This window comes from Schistocerca piceifrons, unplaced genomic scaffold (genome assembly GCF_021461385.2).
Source record: "Schistocerca piceifrons isolate TAMUIC-IGC-003096 unplaced genomic scaffold, iqSchPice1.1 HiC_scaffold_661, whole genome shotgun sequence".
Taxonomy (NCBI): Eukaryota; Metazoa; Arthropoda; class Insecta; order Orthoptera; family Acrididae; genus Schistocerca; species Schistocerca piceifrons.
Window position 1 is genome coordinate 1 of NW_025728906.1, and position 19,180 is coordinate 19,180.

Below are 19,180 nucleotides of genomic sequence, written 5' to 3' on the forward strand. Positions count from 1 at the left end.
GGACTCGTCGTGTCCGTCGTTTCCGTAGTGTAGCGGTTATCACGTCTGCTTCACACGCAGAAGGTCCCCGGTTCGATCCCGGGCGGGAACAGTATTTTCCTGCCTATGTCGTATTGTCCTCCAATGAGCCACTTCGTGTGTGGATCTGCCGCACGTCCCTTCGTTTTGCAAGTACCACATTTATTGAATTTTTTAGTTACGATGGCAACATCACTACAAGTTGTCTGTGCAGTACGGTGCACACAAGCAGTTTCCGTGGTGTAGCGGTTATCACGTCTGCCTAACACGCAGAAGGTCCCCGGTTCGATCCCGGGCGGAAACACTTTTTCATCACTTTAAGCAAGACTTACTAACATGCATCTGCTACCACCTGTACCCGAAACCTTCGTAATCGCCTTCACGCGTCGGACCAGAGTGTCAATTGCTCACGTCGAATAAGAAATTCGTTTGATATTGACGGCGAGCTTTTTGCGCTGACTCAGCCACTGACGTGCGATCAGTTTGCACAAAACGCGTTGGCTCGTCCGGGATTTGAACCCGGGACCTCCTGCACCCTAAGCAGGAATTATACCCATTTTTTTTTTTTTTTTTTTGAACCTGTCTCCACTGTTAGGACACTAAGCAGTGTGGTTAGCTGCATTCAACCCCCGTGGCAATGTCTTGCAGTCCTCCAGCTTTGTTGACCACAGTTAGGTGCCTCGATAAGAGGTGGACAGGTGTCGCATCGCTCTCGCCGTCACTTGTTACCACGAATCGTACTTAACGTAGTTTTCTGCAAGCGTCAGCGTAGCGTCAGTCGAGCTAAGTCGGGCCAAGTCGCATAAGAGGAGCAACAAAATGCGCATTTCCGGTACCGGGAATCGAACCCGCGCCTCCTGGGTGAGAGCCAGGTACCCTAGCCACTTTTTTTTTTTATTTTTTTTTTTAACGCGTCGGACCAGAGTGTCAATTGCTCACATCGAATAAGAAGTTCATTTGATATTGACGGCGAGCTTTTTGCGCTGACTCAGCCACTGACGTGCGATCAGTTTGCACAAAACGCTAGGGCTCGTCCGGGATTTGAACCCGGGACCTCCTGCACCCTAAGCAGGAATCATACCCCTAGACCAACGAGCGCTGTGACACGGTGATTGCCAATTATTCCAATCCCTCGATGTCGTCCAGGGTGCCCTGGAAGTCTCGTGTACGCTGGCGGGATGGGGGCGGCCTTCCTGGGCTGTCGGTACCTTCATGTAGAGCTGCCGCTGGGCTCGCACTGCTTGCTGCTGAGAAAGTGATTGCTTTGCTGATATGACTCGCAATAACGACTGCGCGAAACGCCGCTATCTCGTTAGGGGTGCTACGGCAGACACCCTCTCGAGCACCCCGAAGACTTCTTGAGCCCTCGGCTGTGATGGGTTCCAGGCTGACAAAAGATCTGTCGTGTGTGCATTCGCCGACGATAGAAAGGCTGAGGCAAGTTTGAGTGAAAAAGGATGGACTCGTCGTGTCCGTCGTTTCCGTAGTGTAGCGGTTATCACGTCTGCTTCACACGCAGAAGGTCCCCGGTTCGATCCCGGGCGGGAACAGTATTTTCCTGCCTATGTCGTATTGTCCTCCAATGAGCCACTTCGTGTGTGGATCTGCCGCACGTCCCTTCGTTTTGCAAGTACCACATTTATTGAATTTTTTAGTTACGATGGCAACATCACTACAAGTTGTCTGTGCAGTACGGTGCACACAAGCAGTTTCCGTGGTGTAGCGGTTATCACGTCTGCCTAACACGCAGAAGGTCCCCGGTTCGATCCCGGGCGGAAACACTTTTTCATCACTTTAAGCAAGACTTACTAACATGCATCTGCTACCACCTGTACCCGAAACCTTCGTAATCGCCTTCACGCGTCGGACCAGAGTGTCAATTGCTCACGTCGAATAAGAAATTCGTTTGATATTGACGGCGAGCTTTTTGCGCTGACTCAGCCACTGACGTGCGATCAGTTTGCACAAAACGCGTTGGCTCGTCCGGGATTTGAACCCGGGACCTCCTGCACCCTAAGCAGGAATTATACCCATTTTTTTTTTTTTTTTTTTGAACCTGTCTCCACTGTTAGGACACTAAGCAGTGTGGTTAGCTGCATTCAACCCCCGTGGCAATGTCTTGCAGTCCTCCAGCTTTGTTGACCACAGTTAGGTGCCTCGATAAGAGGTGGACAGGTGTCGCATCGCTCTCGCCGTCACTTGTTACCACGAATCGTACTTAACGTAGTTTTCTGCAAGCGTCAGCGTAGCGTCAGTCGAGCTAAGTCGGGCCAAGTCGCATAAGAGGAGCAACAAAATGCGCATTTCCGGTACCGGGAATCGAACCCGCGCCTCCTGGGTGAGAGCCAGGTACCCTAGCCACTTTTTTTTTTTATTTTTTTTTTTAACGCGTCGGACCAGAGTGTCAATTGCTCACATCGAATAAGAAGTTCATTTGATATTGACGGCGAGCTTTTTGCGCTGACTCAGCCACTGACGTGCGATCAGTTTGCACAAAACGCTAGGGCTCGTCCGGGATTTGAACCCGGGACCTCCTGCACCCTAAGCAGGAATCATACCCCTAGACCAACGAGCGCTGTGACACGGTGATTGCCAATTATTCCAATCCCTCGATGTCGTCCAGGGTGCCCTGGAAGTCTCGTGTACGCTGGCGGGATGGGGGCGGCCTTCCTGGGCTGTCGGTACCTTCATGTAGAGCTGCCGCTGGGCTCGCACTGCTTGCTGCTGAGAAAGTGATTGCTTTGCTGATATGACTCGCAATAACGACTGCGCGAAACGCCGCTATCTCGTTAGGGGTGCTACGGCAGACACCCTCTCGAGCACCCCGAAGACTTCTTGAGCCCTCGGCTGTGATGGGTTCCAGGCTGACAAAAGATCTGTCGTGTGTGCATTCGCCGACGATAGAAAGGCTGAGGCAAGTTTGAGTGAAAAAGGATGGACTCGTCGTGTCCGTCGTTTCCGTAGTGTAGCGGTTATCACGTCTGCTTCACACGCAGAAGGTCCCCGGTTCGATCCCGGGCGGGAACAGTATTTTCCTGCCTATGTCGTATTGTCCTCCAATGAGCCACTTCGTGTGTGGATCTGCCGCACGTCCCTTCGTTTTGCAAGTACCACATTTATTGAATTTTTTAGTTACGATGGCAACATCACTACAAGTTGTCTGTGCAGTACGGTGCACACAAGCAGTTTCCGTGGTGTAGCGGTTATCACGTCTGCCTAACACGCAGAAGGTCCCCGGTTCGATCCCGGGCGGAAACACTTTTTCATCACTTTAAGCAAGACTTACTAACATGCATCTGCTACCACCTGTACCCGAAACCTTCGTAATCGCCTTCACGCGTCGGACCAGAGTGTCAATTGCTCACGTCGAATAAGAAATTCGTTTGATATTGACGGCGAGCTTTTTGCGCTGACTCAGCCACTGACGTGCGATCAGTTTGCACAAAACGCGTTGGCTCGTCCGGGATTTGAACCCGGGACCTCCTGCACCCTAAGCAGGAATTATACCCATTTTTTTTTTTTTTTTTTTTGAACCTGTCTCCACTGTTAGGACACTAAGCAGTGTGGTTAGCTGCATTCAACCCCCGTGGCAATGTCTTGCAGTCCTCCAGCTTTGTTGACCACAGTTAGGTGCCTCGATAAGAGGTGGACAGGTGTCGCATCGCTCTCGCCGTCACTTGTTACCACGAATCGTACTTAACGTAGTTTTCTGCAAGCGTCAGCGTAGCGTCAGTCGAGCTAAGTCGGGCCAAGTCGCATAAGAGGAGCAACAAAATGCGCATTTCCGGTACCGGGAATCGAACCCGCGCCTCCTGGGTGAGAGCCAGGTACCCTAGCCACTTTTTTTTTTTTATTTTTTTTTTTAACGCGTCGGACCAGAGTGTCAATTGCTCACATCGAATAAGAAGTTCATTTGATATTGACGGCGAGCTTTTTGCGCTGACTCAGCCACTGACGTGCGATCAGTTTGCACAAAACGCTAGGGCTCGTCCGGGATTTGAACCCGGGACCTCCTGCACCCTAAGCAGGAATCATACCCCTAGACCAACGAGCGCTGTGACACGGTGATTGCCAATTATTCCAATCCCTCGATGTCGTCCAGGGTGCCCTGGAAGTCTCGTGTACGCTGGCGGGATGGGGGCGGCCTTCCTGGGCTGTCGGTACCTTCATGTAGAGCTGCCGCTGGGCTCGCACTGCTTGCTGCTGAGAAAGTGATTGCTTTGCTGATATGACTCGCAATAACGACTGCGCGAAACGCCGCTATCTCGTTAGGGGTGCTACGGCAGACACCCTCTCGAGCACCCCGAAGACTTCTTGAGCCCTCGGCTGTGATGGGTTCCAGGCTGACAAAAGATCTGTCGTGTGTGCATTCGCCGACGATAGAAAGGCTGAGGCAAGTTTGAGTGAAAAAGGATGGACTCGTCGTGTCCGTCGTTTCCGTAGTGTAGCGGTTATCACGTCTGCTTCACACGCAGAAGGTCCCCGGTTCGATCCCGGGCGGGAACAGTATTTTCCTGCCTATGTCGTATTGTCCTCCAATGAGCCACTTCGTGTGTGGATCTGCCGCACGTCCCTTCGTTTTGCAAGTACCACATTTATTGAATTTTTTAGTTACGATGGCAACATCACTACAAGTTGTCTGTGCAGTACGGTGCACACAAGCAGTTTCCGTGGTGTAGCGGTTATCACGTCTGCCTAACACGCAGAAGGTCCCCGGTTCGATCCCGGGCGGAAACACTTTTTCATCACTTTAAGCAAGACTTACTAACATGCATCTGCTACCACCTGTACCCGAAACCTTCGTAATCGCCTTCACGCGTCGGACCAGAGTGTCAATTGCTCACGTCGAATAAGAAATTCGTTTGATATTGACGGCGAGCTTTTTGCGCTGACTCAGCCACTGACGTGCGATCAGTTTGCACAAAACGCGTTGGCTCGTCCGGGATTTGAACCCGGGACCTCCTGCACCCTAAGCAGGAATTATACCCATTTTTTTTTTTTTTTTTTTTGAACCTGTCTCCACTGTTAGGACACTAAGCAGTGTGGTTAGCTGCATTCAACCCCCGTGGCAATGTCTTGCAGTCCTCCAGCTTTGTTGACCACAGTTAGGTGCCTCGATAAGAGGTGGACAGGTGTCGCATCGCTCTCGCCGTCACTTGTTACCACGAATCGTACTTAACGTAGTTTTCTGCAAGCGTCAGCGTAGCGTCAGTCGAGCTAAGTCGGGCCAAGTCGCATAAGAGGAGCAACAAAATGCGCATTTCCGGTACCGGGAATCGAACCCGCGCCTCCTGGGTGAGAGCCAGGTACCCTAGCCACTTTGTTTTTTTTTATTTTTTTTTTTAACGCGTCGGACCAGAGTGTCAATTGCTCACATCGAATAAGAAGTTCATTTGATATTGACGGCGAGCTTTTTGCGCTGACTCAGCCACTGACGTGCGATCAGTTTGCACAAAACGCTAGGGCTCGTCCGGGATTTGAACCCGGGACCTCCTGCACCCTAAGCAGGAATCATACCCCTAGACCAACGAGCGCTGTGACACGGTGATTGCCAATTATTCCAATCCCTCGATGTCGTCCAGGGTGCCCTGGAAGTCTCGTGTACGCTGGCGGGATGGGGGCGGCCTTCCTGGGCTGTCGGTACCTTCATGTAGAGCTGCCGCTGGGCTCGCACTGCTTGCTGCTGAGAAAGTGATTGCTTTGCTGATATGACTCGCAATAACGACTGCGCGAAACGCCGCTATCTCGTTAGGGGTGCTACGGCAGACACCCTCTCGAGCACCCCGAAGACTTCTTGAGCCCTCGGCTGTGATGGGTTCCAGGCTGACAAAAGATCTGTCGTGTGTGCATTCGCCGACGATAGAAAGGCTGAGGCAAGTTTGAGTGAAAAAGGATGGACTCGTCGTGTCCGTCGTTTCCGTAGTGTAGCGGTTATCACGTCTGCTTCACACGCAGAAGGTCCCCGGTTCGATCCCGGGCGGGAACAGTATTTTCCTGCCTATGTCGTATTGTCCTCCAATGAGCCACTTCGTGTGTGGATCTGCCGCACGTCCCTTCGTTTTGCAAGTACCACATTTATTGAATTTTTTAGTTACGATGGCAACATCACTACAAGTTGTCTGTGCAGTACGGTGCACACAAGCAGTTTCCGTGGTGTAGCGGTTATCACGTCTGCCTAACACGCAGAAGGTCCCCGGTTCGATCCCGGGCGGAAACACTTTTTCATCACTTTAAGCAAGACTTACTAACATGCATCTGCTACCACCTGTACCCGAAACCTTCGTAATCGCCTTCACGCGTCGGACCAGAGTGTCAATTGCTCACGTCGAATAAGAAATTCGTTTGATATTGACGGCGAGCTTTTTGCGCTGACTCAGCCACTGACGTGCGATCAGTTTGCACAAAACGCGTTGGCTCGTCCGGGATTTGAACCCGGGACCTCCTGCACCCTAAGCAGGAATTATACCCATTTTTTTTTTTTTTTTTTTTGAACCTGTCTCCACTGTTAGGACACTAAGCAGTGTGGTTAGCTGCATTCAACCCCCGTGGCAATGTCTTGCAGTCCTCCAGCTTTGTTGACCACAGTTAGGTGCCTCGATAAGAGGTGGACAGGTGTCGCATCGCTCTCGCCGTCACTTGTTACCACGAATCGTACTTAACGTAGTTTTCTGCAAGCGTCAGCGTAGCGTCAGTCGAGCTAAGTCGGGCCAAGTCGCATAAGAGGAGCAACAAAATGCGCATTTCCGGTACCGGGAATCGAACCCGCGCCTCCTGGGTGAGAGCCAGGTACCCTAGCCACTTTTTTTTTTTTATTTTTTTTTTTAACGCGTCGGACCAGAGTGTCAATTGCTCACATCGAATAAGAAGTTCATTTGATATTGACGGCGAGCTTTTTGCGCTGACTCAGCCACTGACGTGCGATCAGTTTGCACAAAACGCTAGGGCTCGTCCGGGATTTGAACCCGGGACCTCCTGCACCCTAAGCAGGAATCATACCCCTAGACCAACGAGCGCTGTGACACGGTGATTGCCAATTATTCCAATCCCTCGATGTCGTCCAGGGTGCCCTGGAAGTCTCGTGTACGCTGGCGGGATGGGGGCGGCCTTCCTGGGCTGTCGGTACCTTCATGTAGAGCTGCCGCTGGGCTCGCACTGCTTGCTGCTGAGAAAGTGATTGCTTTGCTGATATGACTCGCAATAACGACTGCGCGAAACGCCGCTATCTCGTTAGGGGTGCTACGGCAGACACCCTCTCGAGCACCCCGAAGACTTCTTGAGCCCTCGGCTGTGATGGGTTCCAGGCTGACAAAAGATCTGTCGTGTGTGCATTCGCCGACGATAGAAAGGCTGAGGCAAGTTTGAGTGAAAAAGGATGGACTCGTCGTGTCCGTCGTTTCCGTAGTGTAGCGGTTATCACGTCTGCTTCACACGCAGAAGGTCCCCGGTTCGATCCCGGGCGGGAACAGTATTTTCCTGCCTATGTCGTATTGTCCTCCAATGAGCCACTTCGTGTGTGGATCTGCCGCACGTCCCTTCGTTTTGCAAGTACCACATTTATTGAATTTTTTAGTTACGATGGCAACATCACTACAAGTTGTCTGTGCAGTACGGTGCACACAAGCAGTTTCCGTGGTGTAGCGGTTATCACGTCTGCCTAACACGCAGAAGGTCCCCGGTTCGATCCCGGGCGGAAACACTTTTTCATCACTTTAAGCAAGACTTACTAACATGCATCTGCTACCACCTGTACCCGAAACCTTCGTAATCGCCTTCACGCGTCGGACCAGAGTGTCAATTGCTCACGTCGAATAAGAAATTCGTTTGATATTGACGGCGAGCTTTTTGCGCTGACTCAGCCACTGACGTGCGATCAGTTTGCACAAAACGCGTTGGCTCGTCCGGGATTTGAACCCGGGACCTCCTGCACCCTAAGCAGGAATTATACCCATTTTTTTTTTTTTTTTTTTGAACCTGTCTCCACTGTTAGGACACTAAGCAGTGTGGTTAGCTGCATTCAACCCCCGTGGCAATGTCTTGCAGTCCTCCAGCTTTGTTGACCACAGTTAGGTGCCTCGATAAGAGGTGGACAGGTGTCGCATCGCTCTCGCCGTCACTTGTTACCACGAATCGTACTTAACGTAGTTTTCTGCAAGCGTCAGCGTAGCGTCAGTCGAGCTAAGTCGGGCCAAGTCGCATAAGAGGAGCAACAAAATGCGCATTTCCGGTACCGGGAATCGAACCCGCGCCTCCTGGGTGAGAGCCAGGTACCCTAGCCACTTTTTTTTTTTTATTTTTTTTTTTAACGCGTCGGACCAGAGTGTCAATTGCTCACATCGAATAAGAAGTTCATTTGATATTGACGGCGAGCTTTTTGCGCTGACTCAGCCACTGACGTGCGATCAGTTTGCACAAAACGCTAGGGCTCGTCCGGGATTTGAACCCGGGACCTCCTGCACCCTAAGCAGGAATCATACCCCTAGACCAACGAGCGCTGTGACACGGTGATTGCCAATTATTCCAATCCCTCGATGTCGTCCAGGGTGCCCTGGAAGTCTCGTGTACGCTGGCGGGATGGGGGCGGCCTTCCTGGGCTGTCGGTACCTTCATGTAGAGCTGCCGCTGGGCTCGCACTGCTTGCTGCTGAGAAAGTGATTGCTTTGCTGATATGACTCGCAATAACGACTGCGCGAAACGCCGCTATCTCGTTAGGGGTGCTACGGCAGACACCCTCTCGAGCACCCCGAAGACTTCTTGAGCCCTCGGCTGTGATGGGTTCCAGGCTGACAAAAGATCTGTCGTGTGTGCATTCGCCGACGATAGAAAGGCTGAGGCAAGTTTGAGTGAAAAAGGATGGACTCGTCGTGTCCGTCGTTTCCGTAGTGTAGCGGTTATCACGTCTGCTTCACACGCAGAAGGTCCCCGGTTCGATCCCGGGCGGGAACAGTATTTTCCTGCCTATGTCGTATTGTCCTCCAATGAGCCACTTCGTGTGTGGATCTGCCGCACGTCCCTTCGTTTTGCAAGTACCACATTTATTGAATTTTTTAGTTACGATGGCAACATCACTACAAGTTGTCTGTGCAGTACGGTGCACACAAGCAGTTTCCGTGGTGTAGCGGTTATCACGTCTGCCTAACACGCAGAAGGTCCCCGGTTCGATCCCGGGCGGAAACACTTTTTCATCACTTTAAGCAAGACTTACTAACATGCATCTGCTACCACCTGTACCCGAAACCTTCGTAATCGCCTTCACGCGTCGGACCAGAGTGTCAATTGCTCACGTCGAATAAGAAATTCGTTTGATATTGACGGCGAGCTTTTTGCGCTGACTCAGCCACTGACGTGCGATCAGTTTGCACAAAACGCGTTGGCTCGTCCGGGATTTGAACCCGGGACCTCCTGCACCCTAAGCAGGAATTATACCCATTTTTTTTTTTTTTTTTTTTGAACCTGTCTCCACTGTTAGGACACTAAGCAGTGTGGTTAGCTGCATTCAACCCCCGTGGCAATGTCTTGCAGTCCTCCAGCTTTGTTGACCACAGTTAGGTGCCTCGATAAGAGGTGGACAGGTGTCGCATCGCTCTCTCGCCGTCACTTGTTACCACGAATCGTACTTAACGTAGTTTTCTGCAAGCGTCAGCGTAGCGTCAGTCGAGCTAAGTCGGGCCAAGTCGCATAAGAGGAGCAACAAAATGCGCATTTCCGGTACCGGGAATCGAACCCGCGCCTCCTGGGTGAGAGCCAGGTACCCTAGCCACTTTTTTTTTTTTATTTTTTTTTTTAACGCGTCGGACCAGAGTGTCAATTGCTCACATCGAATAAGAAGTTCATTTGATATTGACGGCGAGCTTTTTGCGCTGACTCAGCCACTGACGTGCGATCAGTTTGCACAAAACGCTAGGGCTCGTCCGGGATTTGAACCCGGGACCTCCTGCACCCTAAGCAGGAATCATACCCCTAGACCAACGAGCGCTGTGACACGGTGATTGCCAATTATTCCAATCCCTCGATGTCGTCCAGGGTGCCCTGGAAGTCTCGTGTACGCTGGCGGGATGGGGGCGGCCTTCCTGGGCTGTCGGTACCTTCATGTAGAGCTGCCGCTGGGCTCGCACTGCTTGCTGCTGAGAAAGTGATTGCTTTGCTGATATGACTCGCAATAACGACTGCGCGAAACGCCGCTATCTCGTTAGGGGTGCTACGGCAGACACCCTCTCGAGCACCCCGAAGACTTCTTGAGCCCTCGGCTGTGATGGGTTCCAGGCTGACAAAAGATCTGTCGTGTGTGCATTCGCCGACGATAGAAAGGCTGAGGCAAGTTTGAGTGAAAAAGGATGGACTCGTCGTGTCCGTCGTTTCCGTAGTGTAGCGGTTATCACGTCTGCTTCACACGCAGAAGGTCCCCGGTTCGATCCCGGGCGGGAACAGTATTTTCCTGCCTATGTCGTATTGTCCTCCAATGAGCCACTTCGTGTGTGGATCTGCCGCACGTCCCTTCGTTTTGCAAGTACCACATTTATTGAATTTTTTAGTTACGATGGCAACATCACTACAAGTTGTCTGTGCAGTACGGTGCACACAAGCAGTTTCCGTGGTGTAGCGGTTATCACGTCTGCCTAACACGCAGAAGGTCCCCGGTTCGATCCCGGGCGGAAACACTTTTTCATCACTTTAAGCAAGACTTACTAACATGCATCTGCTACCACCTGTACCCGAAACCTTCGTAATCGCCTTCACGCGTCGGACCAGAGTGTCAATTGCTCACGTCGAATAAGAAATTCGTTTGATATTGACGGCGAGCTTTTTGCGCTGACTCAGCCACTGACGTGCGATCAGTTTGCACAAAACGCGTTGGCTCGTCCGGGATTTGAACCCGGGACCTCCTGCACCCTAAGCAGGAATTATACCCATTTTTTTTTTTTTTTTTTTTGAACCTGTCTCCACTGTTAGGACACTAAGCAGTGTGGTTAGCTGCATTCAACCCCCGTGGCAATGTCTTGCAGTCCTCCAGCTTTGTTGACCACAGTTAGGTGCCTCGATAAGAGGTGGACAGGTGTCGCATCGCTCTCGCCGTCACTTGTTACCACGAATCGTACTTAACGTAGTTTTCTGCAAGCGTCAGCGTAGCGTCAGTCGAGCTAAGTCGGGCCAAGTCGCATAAGAGGAGCAACAAAATGCGCATTTCCGGTACCGGGAATCGAACCCGCGCCTCCTGGGTGAGAGCCAGGTACCCTAGCCACTTTTTTTTTTTATTTTTTTTTTTAACGCGTCGGACCAGAGTGTCAATTGCTCACATCGAATAAGAAGTTCATTTGATATTGACGGCGAGCTTTTTGCGCTGACTCAGCCACTGACGTGCGATCAGTTTGCACAAAACGCTAGGGCTCGTCCGGGATTTGAACCCGGGACCTCCTGCACCCTAAGCAGGAATCATACCCCTAGACCAACGAGCGCTGTGACACGGTGATTGCCAATTATTCCAATCCCTCGATGTCGTCCAGGGTGCCCTGGAAGTCTCGTGTACGCTGGCGGGATGGGGGCGGCCTTCCTGGGCTGTCGGTACCTTCATGTAGAGCTGCCGCTGGGCTCGCACTGCTTGCTGCTGAGAAAGTGATTGCTTTGCTGATATGACTCGCAATAACGACTGCGCGAAACGCCGCTATCTCGTTAGGGGTGCTACGGCAGACACCCTCTCGAGCACCCCGAAGACTTCTTGAGCCCTCGGCTGTGATGGGTTCCAGGCTGACAAAAGATCTGTCGTGTGTGCATTCGCCGACGATAGAAAGGCTGAGGCAAGTTTGAGTGAAAAAGGATGGACTCGTCGTGTCCGTCGTTTCCGTAGTGTAGCGGTTATCACGTCTGCTTCACACGCAGAAGGTCCCCGGTTCGATCCCGGGCGGGAACAGTATTTTCCTGCCTATGTCGTATTGTCCTCCAATGAGCCACTTCGTGTGTGGATCTGCCGCACGTCCCTTCGTTTTGCAAGTACCACATTTATTGAATTTTTTAGTTACGATGGCAACATCACTACAAGTTGTCTGTGCAGTACGGTGCACACAAGCAGTTTCCGTGGTGTAGCGGTTATCACGTCTGCCTAACACGCAGAAGGTCCCCGGTTCGATCCCGGGCGGAAACACTTTTTCATCACTTTAAGCAAGACTTACTAACATGCATCTGCTACCACCTGTACCCGAAACCTTCGTAATCGCCTTCACGCGTCGGACCAGAGTGTCAATTGCTCACGTCGAATAAGAAATTCGTTTGATATTGACGGCGAGCTTTTTGCGCTGACTCAGCCACTGACGTGCGATCAGTTTGCACAAAACGCGTTGGCTCGTCCGGGATTTGAACCCGGGACCTCCTGCACCCTAAGCAGGAATTATACCCATTTTTTTTTTTTTTTTTTTTGAACCTGTCTCCACTGTTAGGACACTAAGCAGTGTGGTTAGCTGCATTCAACCCCCGTGGCAATGTCTTGCAGTCCTCCAGCTTTGTTGACCACAGTTAGGTGCCTCGATAAGAGGTGGACAGGTGTCGCATCGCTCTCGCCGTCACTTGTTACCACGAATCGTACTTAACGTAGTTTTCTGCAAGCGTCAGCGTAGCGTCAGTCGAGCTAAGTCGGGCCAAGTCGCATAAGAGGAGCAACAAAATGCGCATTTCCGGTACCGGGAATCGAACCCGCGCCTCCTGGGTGAGAGCCAGGTACCCTAGCCACTTTGTTTTTTTTATTTTTTTTTTTAACGCGTCGGACCAGAGTGTCAATTGCTCACATCGAATAAGAAGTTCATTTGATATTGACGGCGAGCTTTTTGCGCTGACTCAGCCACTGACGTGCGATCAGTTTGCACAAAACGCTAGGGCTCGTCCGGGATTTGAACCCGGGACCTCCTGCACCCTAAGCAGGAATCATACCCCTAGACCAACGAGCGCTGTGACACGGTGATTGCCAATTATTCCAATCCCTCGATGTCGTCCAGGGTGCCCTGGAAGTCTCGTGTACGCTGGCGGGATGGGGGCGGCCTTCCTGGGCTGTCGGTACCTTCATGTAGAGCTGCCGCTGGGCTCGCACTGCTTGCTGCTGAGAAAGTGATTGCTTTGCTGATATGACTCGCAATAACGACTGCGCGAAACGCCGCTATCTCGTTAGGGGTGCTACGGCAGACACCCTCTCGAGCACCCCGAAGACTTCTTGAGCCCTCGGCTGTGATGGGTTCCAGGCTGACAAAAGATCTGTCGTGTGTGCATTCGCCGACGATAGAAAGGCTGAGGCAAGTTTGAGTGAAAAAGGATGGACTCGTCGTGTCCGTCGTTTCCGTAGTGTAGCGGTTATCACGTCTGCTTCACACGCAGAAGGTCCCCGGTTCGATCCCGGGCGGGAACAGTATTTTCCTGCCTATGTCGTATTGTCCTCCAATGAGCCACTTCGTGTGTGGATCTGCCGCACGTCCCTTCGTTTTGCAAGTACCACATTTATTGAATTTTTTAGTTACGATGGCAACATCACTACAAGTTGTCTGTGCAGTACGGTGCACACAAGCAGTTTCCGTGGTGTAGCGGTTATCACGTCTGCCTAACACGCAGAAGGTCCCCGGTTCGATCCCGGGCGGAAACACTTTTTCATCACTTTAAGCAAGACTTACTAACATGCATCTGCTACCACCTGTACCCGAAACCTTCGTAATCGCCTTCACGCGTCGGACCAGAGTGTCAATTGCTCACGTCGAATAAGAAATTCGTTTGATATTGACGGCGAGCTTTTTGCGCTGACTCAGCCACTGACGTGCGATCAGTTTGCACAAAACGCGTTGGCTCGTCCGGGATTTGAACCCGGGACCTCCTGCACCCTAAGCAGGAATTATACCCATTTTTTTTTTTTTTTTTTTGAACCTGTCTCCACTGTTAGGACACTAAGCAGTGTGGTTAGCTGCATTCAACCCCCGTGGCAATGTCTTGCAGTCCTCCAGCTTTGTTGACCACAGTTAGGTGCCTCGATAAGAGGTGGACAGGTGTCGCATCGCTCTCGCCGTCACTTGTTACCACGAATCGTACTTAACGTAGTTTTCTGCAAGCGTCAGCGTAGCGTCAGTCGAGCTAAGTCGGGCCAAGTCGCATAAGAGGAGCAACAAAATGCGCATTTCCGGTACCGGGAATCGAACCCGCGCCTCCTGGGTGAGAGCCAGGTACCCTAGCCACTTTGTTTTTTTTTATTTTTTTTTTTAACGCGTCGGACCAGAGTGTCAATTGCTCACATCGAATAAGAAGTTCATTTGATATTGACGGCGAGCTTTTTGCGCTGACTCAGCCACTGACGTGCGATCAGTTTGCACAAAACGCTAGGGCTCGTCCGGGATTTGAACCCGGGACCTCCTGCACCCTAAGCAGGAATCATACCCCTAGACCAACGAGCGCTGTGACACGGTGATTGCCAATTATTCCAATCCCTCGATGTCGTCCAGGGTGCCCTGGAAGTCTCGTGTACGCTGGCGGGATGGGGGCGGCCTTCCTGGGCTGTCGGTACCTTCATGTAGAGCTGCCGCTGGGCTCGCACTGCTTGCTGCTGAGAAAGTGATTGCTTTGCTGATATGACTCGCAATAACGACTGCGCGAAACGCCGCTATCTCGTTAGGGGTGCTACGGCAGACACCCTCTCGAGCACCCCGAAGACTTCTTGAGCCCTCGGCTGTGATGGGTTCCAGGCTGACAAAAGATCTGTCGTGTGTGCATTCGCCGACGATAGAAAGGCTGAGGCAAGTTTGAGTGAAAAAGGATGGACTCGTCGTGTCCGTCGTTTCCGTAGTGTAGCGGTTATCACGTCTGCTTCACACGCAGAAGGTCCCCGGTTCGATCCCGGGCGGGAACAGTATTTTCCTGCCTATGTCGTATTGTCCTCCAATGAGCCACTTCGTGTGTGGATCTGCCGCACGTCCCTTCGTTTTGCAAGTACCACATTTATTGAATTTTTTAGTTACGATGGCAACATCACTACAAGTTGTCTGTGCAGTACGGTGCACACAAGCAGTTTCCGTGGTGTAGCGGTTATCACGTCTGCCTAACACGCAGAAGGTCCCCGGTTCGATCCCGGGCGGAAACACTTTTTCATCACTTTAAGCAAGACTTACTAACATGCATCTGCTACCACCTGTACCCGAAACCTTCGTAATCGCCTTCACGCGTCGGACCAGAGTGTCAATTGCTCACGTCGAATAAGAAATTCGTTTGATATTGACGGCGAGCTTTTTGCGCTGACTCAGCCACTGACGTGCGATCAGTTTGCACAAAACGCGTTGGCTCGTCCGGGATTTGAACCCGGGACCTCCTGCACCCTAAGCAGGAATTATACCCATTTTTTTTTTTTTTTTTTTGAACCTGTCTCCACTGTTAGGACACTAAGCAGTGTGGTTAGCTGCATTCAACCCCCGTGGCAATGTCTTGCAGTCCTCCAGCTTTGTTGACCACAGTTAGGTGCCTCGATAAGAGGTGGACAGGTGTCGCATCGCTCTCGCCGTCACTTGTTACCACGAATCGTACTTAACGTAGTTTTCTGCAAGCGTCAGCGTAGCGTCAGTCGAGCTAAGTCGGGCCAAGTCGCATAAGAGGAGCAACAAAATGCGCATTTCCGGTACCGGGAATCGAACCCGCGCCTCCTGGGTGAGAGCCAGGTACCCTAGCCACTTTTTTTTTTTATTTTTTTTTTTAACGCGTCGGACCAGAGTGTCAATTGCTCACATCGAATAAGAAGTTCATTTGATATTGACGGCGAGCTTTTTGCGCTGACTCAGCCACTGACGTGCGATCAGTTTGCACAAAACGCTAGGGCTCGTCCGGGATTTGAACCCGGGACCTCCTGCACCCTAAGCAGGAATCATACCCCTAGACCAACGAGCGCTGTGACACGGTGATTGCCAATTATTCCAATCCCTCGATGTCGTCCAGGGTGCCCTGGAAGTCTCGTGTACGCTGGCGGGATGGGGGCGGCCTTCCTGGGCTGTCGGTACCTTCATGTAGAGCTGCCGCTGGGCTCGCACTGCTTGCTGCTGAGAAAGTGATTGCTTTGCTGATATGACTCGCAATAACGACTGCGCGAAACGCCGCTATCTCGTTAGGGGTGCTACGGCAGACACCCTCTCGAGCACCCCGAAGACTTCTTGAGCCCTCGGCTGTGATGGGTTCCAGGCTGACAAAAGATCTGTCGTGTGTGCATTCGCCGACGATAGAAAGGCTGAGGCAAGTTTGAGTGAAAAAGGATGGACTCGTCGTGTCCGTCGTTTCCGTAGTGTAGCGGTTATCACGTCTGCTTCACACGCAGAAGGTCCCCGGTTCGATCCCGGGCGGGAACAGTATTTTCCTGCCTATGTCGTATTGTCCTCCAATGAGCCACTTCGTGTGTGGATCTGCCGCACGTCCCTTCGTTTTGCAAGTACCACATTTATTGAATTTTTTAGTTACGATGGCAACATCACTACAAGTTGTCTGTGCAGTACGGTGCACACAAGCAGTTTCCGTGGTGTAGCGGTTATCACGTCTGCCTAACACGCAGAAGGTCCCCGGTTCGATCCCGGGCGGAAACACTTTTTCATCACTTTAAGCAAGACTTACTAACATGCATCTGCTACCACCTGTACCCGAAACCTTCGTAATCGCCTTCACGCGTCGGACCAGAGTGTCAATTGCTCACGTCGAATAAGAAATTCGTTTGATATTGACGGCGAGCTTTTTGCGCTGACTCAGCCACTGACGTGCGATCAGTTTGCACAAAACGCGTTGGCTCGTCCGGGATTTGAACCCGGGACCTCCTGCACCCTAAGCAGGAATTATACCCATTTTTTTTTTTTTTTTTTTGAACCTGTCTCCACTGTTAGGACACTAAGCAGTGTGGTTAGCTGCATTCAACCCCCGTGGCAATGTCTTGCAGTCCTCCAGCTTTGTTGACCACAGTTAGGTGCCTCGATAAGAGGTGGACAGGTGTCGCATCGCTCTCGCCGTCACTTGTTACCACGAATCGTACTTAACGTAGTTTTCTGCAAGCGTCAGCGTAGCGTCAGTCGAGCTAAGTCGGGCCAAGTCGCATAAGAGGAGCAACAAAATGCGCATTTCCGGTACCGGGAATCGAACCCGCGCCTCCTGGGTGAGAGCCAGGTACCCTAGCCACTTTGTTTTTTTTTATTTTTTTTTTTAACGCGTCGGACCAGAGTGTCAATTGCTCACATCGAATAAGAAGTTCATTTGATATTGACGGCGAGCTTTTTGCGCTGACTCAGCCACTGACGTGCGATCAGTTTGCACAAAACGCTAGGGCTCGTCCGGGATTTGAACCCGGGACCTCCTGCACCCTAAGCAGGAATCATACCCCTAGACCAACGAGCGCTGTGACACGGTGATTGCCAATTATTCCAATCCCTCGATGTCGTCCAGGGTGCCCTGGAAGTCTCGTGTACGCTGGCGGGATGGGGGCGGCCTTCCTGGGCTGTCGGTACCTTCATGTAGAGCTGCCGCTGGGCTCGCACTGCTTGCTGCTGAGAAAGTGATTGCTTTGCTGATATGACTCGCAATAACGACTGCGCGAAACGCCGCTATCTCGTTAGGGGTGCTACGGCAGACACCCTCTCGAGCACCCCGAAGACTTCTTGAGCCCTCGGCTGTGATGGGTTCCAGGCTGACAAAAGATCTGTCGTGTGTGCATTCGCCGACGATAGAAAGGCTGAGGCAAGTTTGAGTGAAAAAGGATGGACTCGTCGTGTCCGTCGTTTCCGTAGTGTAGCGGTTATCACGTCTGCTTCACACGCAGAAGGTCCCCGGTTCGATCCCGGGCGGGAACAGTATTTTCCTGCCTATGTCGTATTGTCCTCCAATGAGCCACTTCGTGTGTGGATCTGCCGCACGTCCCTTCGTTTTGCAAGTACCACATTTATTGAATTTTTTAGTTACGATGGCAACATCACTACAAGTTGTCTGTGCAGTACGGTGCACACAAGCAGTTTCCGTGGTGTAGCGGTTATCACGTCTGCCTAACACGCAGAAGGTCCCCGGTTCGATCCCGGGCGGAAACACTTTTTCATCACTTTAAGCAAGACTTACTAACATGCATCTGCTACCACCTGTACCCGAAACCTTCGTAATCGCCTTCACGCGTCGGACCAGAGTGTCAATTGCTCACGTCGAATAAGAAATTCGTTTGATATTGACGGCGAGCTTTTTGCGCTGACTCAGCCACTGACGTGCGATCAGTTTGCACAAAACGCGTTGGCTCGTCCGGGATTTGAACCCGGGACCTCCTGCACCCTAAGCAGGAATTATACCCATTTTTTTTTTTTTTTTTTTTGAACCTGTCTCCACTGTTAGGACACTAAGCAGTGTGGTTAGCTGCATTCAACCCCCGTGGCAATGTCTTGCAGTCCTCCAGCTTTGTTGACCACAGTTAGGTGCCTCGATAAGAGGTGGACAGGTGTCGCATCGCTCTCGCCGTCACTTGTTACCACGAATCGTACTTAACGTAGTTTTCTGCAAGCGTCAGCGTAGCGTCAGTCGAGCTAAGTCGGGCCAAGTCGCATAAGAGGAGCAACAAAATGCGCATTTCCGGTACCGGGAATCGAACCCGCGCCTCCTGGGTGAGAGCCAGGTACCCTAGCCACTTTTTTTTTTTTATTTTTTTTTTTAACGCGTCGGACCAGAGTGTCAATTGCTCACATCGAATAAGAAGTTCATTTGATATTGACGGCGAGCTTTTTGCGCTGACTCAGCCACTGACGTGCGATCAGTTTGCACAAAACGCTAGGGCTCGTCCGGGATTTGAACCCGGGACCTCCTGCACCCTAAGCAGGAATCATACCCCTAGACCAACGAGCGCTGTGACACGGTGATTGCCAATTATTCCAATCCCTCGATGTCGTCCAGGGTGCCCTGGAAGTCTCGTGTACGCTGGCGGGATGGGGGCGGCCTTCCTGGGCTGTCGGTACCTTCATGTAGAGCTGCCGCTGGGCTCGCACTGCTTGCTGCTGAGAAAGTGATTGCTTTGCTGATATGACTCGCAATAACGACTGCGCGAAACGCCGCTATCTCGTTAGGGGTGCTACGGCAGACACCCTCTCGAGCACCCCGAAGACTTCTTGAGCCCTCGGCTGTGATGGGTTCCAGGCTGACAAAAGATCTGTCGTGTGTGCATTCG

The 19,180-nt window shown here is 51.7% G+C and overlaps 39 non-coding genes across 39 annotated transcripts; 26 read left to right on the forward strand and 13 right to left on the reverse strand.

Moving 5' to 3' along the window:
- Window positions 1–18: 18 nt before the first annotated feature.
- Trnav-cac lies at window positions 19–91 on the forward strand. The gene has a single exon. It is a non-coding gene; the product is annotated as a tRNA-Val (tRNA).
- Window positions 92–249: 158 nt separating this feature from the next.
- Window positions 250–322, forward strand: Trnav-aac. The gene has a single exon. It is a non-coding gene; the product is annotated as a tRNA-Val (tRNA).
- A 720-nt stretch (window positions 323–1,042) lies between these two features.
- Trnap-agg lies at window positions 1,043–1,116 on the reverse strand. The gene has a single exon. It is a non-coding gene; the product is annotated as a tRNA-Pro (tRNA).
- Window positions 1,117–1,495: 379 nt separating this feature from the next.
- On the forward strand, window positions 1,496–1,568 carry Trnav-cac. Its single transcript has one exon. It is a non-coding gene; the product is annotated as a tRNA-Val (tRNA).
- A 158-nt stretch (window positions 1,569–1,726) lies between these two features.
- Trnav-aac lies at window positions 1,727–1,799 on the forward strand. Its single transcript has one exon. It is a non-coding gene; the product is annotated as a tRNA-Val (tRNA).
- A 720-nt stretch (window positions 1,800–2,519) lies between these two features.
- Window positions 2,520–2,593, reverse strand: Trnap-agg. The gene has a single exon. It is a non-coding gene; the product is annotated as a tRNA-Pro (tRNA).
- Window positions 2,594–2,972: 379 nt separating this feature from the next.
- On the forward strand, window positions 2,973–3,045 carry Trnav-cac. Its single transcript has one exon. It is a non-coding gene; the product is annotated as a tRNA-Val (tRNA).
- Window positions 3,046–3,203: 158 nt separating this feature from the next.
- Window positions 3,204–3,276, forward strand: Trnav-aac. Its single transcript has one exon. It is a non-coding gene; the product is annotated as a tRNA-Val (tRNA).
- Window positions 3,277–3,998: 722 nt separating this feature from the next.
- On the reverse strand, window positions 3,999–4,072 carry Trnap-agg. The gene has a single exon. It is a non-coding gene; the product is annotated as a tRNA-Pro (tRNA).
- Window positions 4,073–4,451: 379 nt separating this feature from the next.
- On the forward strand, window positions 4,452–4,524 carry Trnav-cac. The gene has a single exon. It is a non-coding gene; the product is annotated as a tRNA-Val (tRNA).
- Window positions 4,525–4,682: 158 nt separating this feature from the next.
- On the forward strand, window positions 4,683–4,755 carry Trnav-aac. Its single transcript has one exon. It is a non-coding gene; the product is annotated as a tRNA-Val (tRNA).
- A 723-nt stretch (window positions 4,756–5,478) lies between these two features.
- Trnap-agg lies at window positions 5,479–5,552 on the reverse strand. Its single transcript has one exon. It is a non-coding gene; the product is annotated as a tRNA-Pro (tRNA).
- A 379-nt stretch (window positions 5,553–5,931) lies between these two features.
- Window positions 5,932–6,004, forward strand: Trnav-cac. Its single transcript has one exon. It is a non-coding gene; the product is annotated as a tRNA-Val (tRNA).
- A 158-nt stretch (window positions 6,005–6,162) lies between these two features.
- On the forward strand, window positions 6,163–6,235 carry Trnav-aac. Its single transcript has one exon. It is a non-coding gene; the product is annotated as a tRNA-Val (tRNA).
- Window positions 6,236–6,957: 722 nt separating this feature from the next.
- Trnap-agg lies at window positions 6,958–7,031 on the reverse strand. The gene has a single exon. It is a non-coding gene; the product is annotated as a tRNA-Pro (tRNA).
- Window positions 7,032–7,410: 379 nt separating this feature from the next.
- Trnav-cac lies at window positions 7,411–7,483 on the forward strand. Its single transcript has one exon. It is a non-coding gene; the product is annotated as a tRNA-Val (tRNA).
- Window positions 7,484–7,641: 158 nt separating this feature from the next.
- On the forward strand, window positions 7,642–7,714 carry Trnav-aac. The gene has a single exon. It is a non-coding gene; the product is annotated as a tRNA-Val (tRNA).
- A 721-nt stretch (window positions 7,715–8,435) lies between these two features.
- Window positions 8,436–8,509, reverse strand: Trnap-agg. The gene has a single exon. It is a non-coding gene; the product is annotated as a tRNA-Pro (tRNA).
- A 379-nt stretch (window positions 8,510–8,888) lies between these two features.
- On the forward strand, window positions 8,889–8,961 carry Trnav-cac. Its single transcript has one exon. It is a non-coding gene; the product is annotated as a tRNA-Val (tRNA).
- Window positions 8,962–9,119: 158 nt separating this feature from the next.
- Window positions 9,120–9,192, forward strand: Trnav-aac. The gene has a single exon. It is a non-coding gene; the product is annotated as a tRNA-Val (tRNA).
- A 724-nt stretch (window positions 9,193–9,916) lies between these two features.
- On the reverse strand, window positions 9,917–9,990 carry Trnap-agg. Its single transcript has one exon. It is a non-coding gene; the product is annotated as a tRNA-Pro (tRNA).
- A 379-nt stretch (window positions 9,991–10,369) lies between these two features.
- Trnav-cac lies at window positions 10,370–10,442 on the forward strand. Its single transcript has one exon. It is a non-coding gene; the product is annotated as a tRNA-Val (tRNA).
- A 158-nt stretch (window positions 10,443–10,600) lies between these two features.
- On the forward strand, window positions 10,601–10,673 carry Trnav-aac. The gene has a single exon. It is a non-coding gene; the product is annotated as a tRNA-Val (tRNA).
- A 721-nt stretch (window positions 10,674–11,394) lies between these two features.
- Window positions 11,395–11,468, reverse strand: Trnap-agg. The gene has a single exon. It is a non-coding gene; the product is annotated as a tRNA-Pro (tRNA).
- Window positions 11,469–11,847: 379 nt separating this feature from the next.
- On the forward strand, window positions 11,848–11,920 carry Trnav-cac. Its single transcript has one exon. It is a non-coding gene; the product is annotated as a tRNA-Val (tRNA).
- Window positions 11,921–12,078: 158 nt separating this feature from the next.
- Trnav-aac lies at window positions 12,079–12,151 on the forward strand. The gene has a single exon. It is a non-coding gene; the product is annotated as a tRNA-Val (tRNA).
- A 722-nt stretch (window positions 12,152–12,873) lies between these two features.
- On the reverse strand, window positions 12,874–12,947 carry Trnap-agg. The gene has a single exon. It is a non-coding gene; the product is annotated as a tRNA-Pro (tRNA).
- A 379-nt stretch (window positions 12,948–13,326) lies between these two features.
- Window positions 13,327–13,399, forward strand: Trnav-cac. Its single transcript has one exon. It is a non-coding gene; the product is annotated as a tRNA-Val (tRNA).
- Window positions 13,400–13,557: 158 nt separating this feature from the next.
- On the forward strand, window positions 13,558–13,630 carry Trnav-aac. Its single transcript has one exon. It is a non-coding gene; the product is annotated as a tRNA-Val (tRNA).
- A 722-nt stretch (window positions 13,631–14,352) lies between these two features.
- On the reverse strand, window positions 14,353–14,426 carry Trnap-agg. Its single transcript has one exon. It is a non-coding gene; the product is annotated as a tRNA-Pro (tRNA).
- A 379-nt stretch (window positions 14,427–14,805) lies between these two features.
- On the forward strand, window positions 14,806–14,878 carry Trnav-cac. Its single transcript has one exon. It is a non-coding gene; the product is annotated as a tRNA-Val (tRNA).
- Window positions 14,879–15,036: 158 nt separating this feature from the next.
- Trnav-aac lies at window positions 15,037–15,109 on the forward strand. The gene has a single exon. It is a non-coding gene; the product is annotated as a tRNA-Val (tRNA).
- A 720-nt stretch (window positions 15,110–15,829) lies between these two features.
- Trnap-agg lies at window positions 15,830–15,903 on the reverse strand. The gene has a single exon. It is a non-coding gene; the product is annotated as a tRNA-Pro (tRNA).
- Window positions 15,904–16,282: 379 nt separating this feature from the next.
- On the forward strand, window positions 16,283–16,355 carry Trnav-cac. The gene has a single exon. It is a non-coding gene; the product is annotated as a tRNA-Val (tRNA).
- Window positions 16,356–16,513: 158 nt separating this feature from the next.
- Window positions 16,514–16,586, forward strand: Trnav-aac. Its single transcript has one exon. It is a non-coding gene; the product is annotated as a tRNA-Val (tRNA).
- Window positions 16,587–17,308: 722 nt separating this feature from the next.
- Window positions 17,309–17,382, reverse strand: Trnap-agg. Its single transcript has one exon. It is a non-coding gene; the product is annotated as a tRNA-Pro (tRNA).
- Window positions 17,383–17,761: 379 nt separating this feature from the next.
- Trnav-cac lies at window positions 17,762–17,834 on the forward strand. The gene has a single exon. It is a non-coding gene; the product is annotated as a tRNA-Val (tRNA).
- Window positions 17,835–17,992: 158 nt separating this feature from the next.
- On the forward strand, window positions 17,993–18,065 carry Trnav-aac. The gene has a single exon. It is a non-coding gene; the product is annotated as a tRNA-Val (tRNA).
- A 722-nt stretch (window positions 18,066–18,787) lies between these two features.
- Window positions 18,788–18,861, reverse strand: Trnap-agg. Its single transcript has one exon. It is a non-coding gene; the product is annotated as a tRNA-Pro (tRNA).
- Window positions 18,862–19,180: the final 319 nt, after the last annotated feature.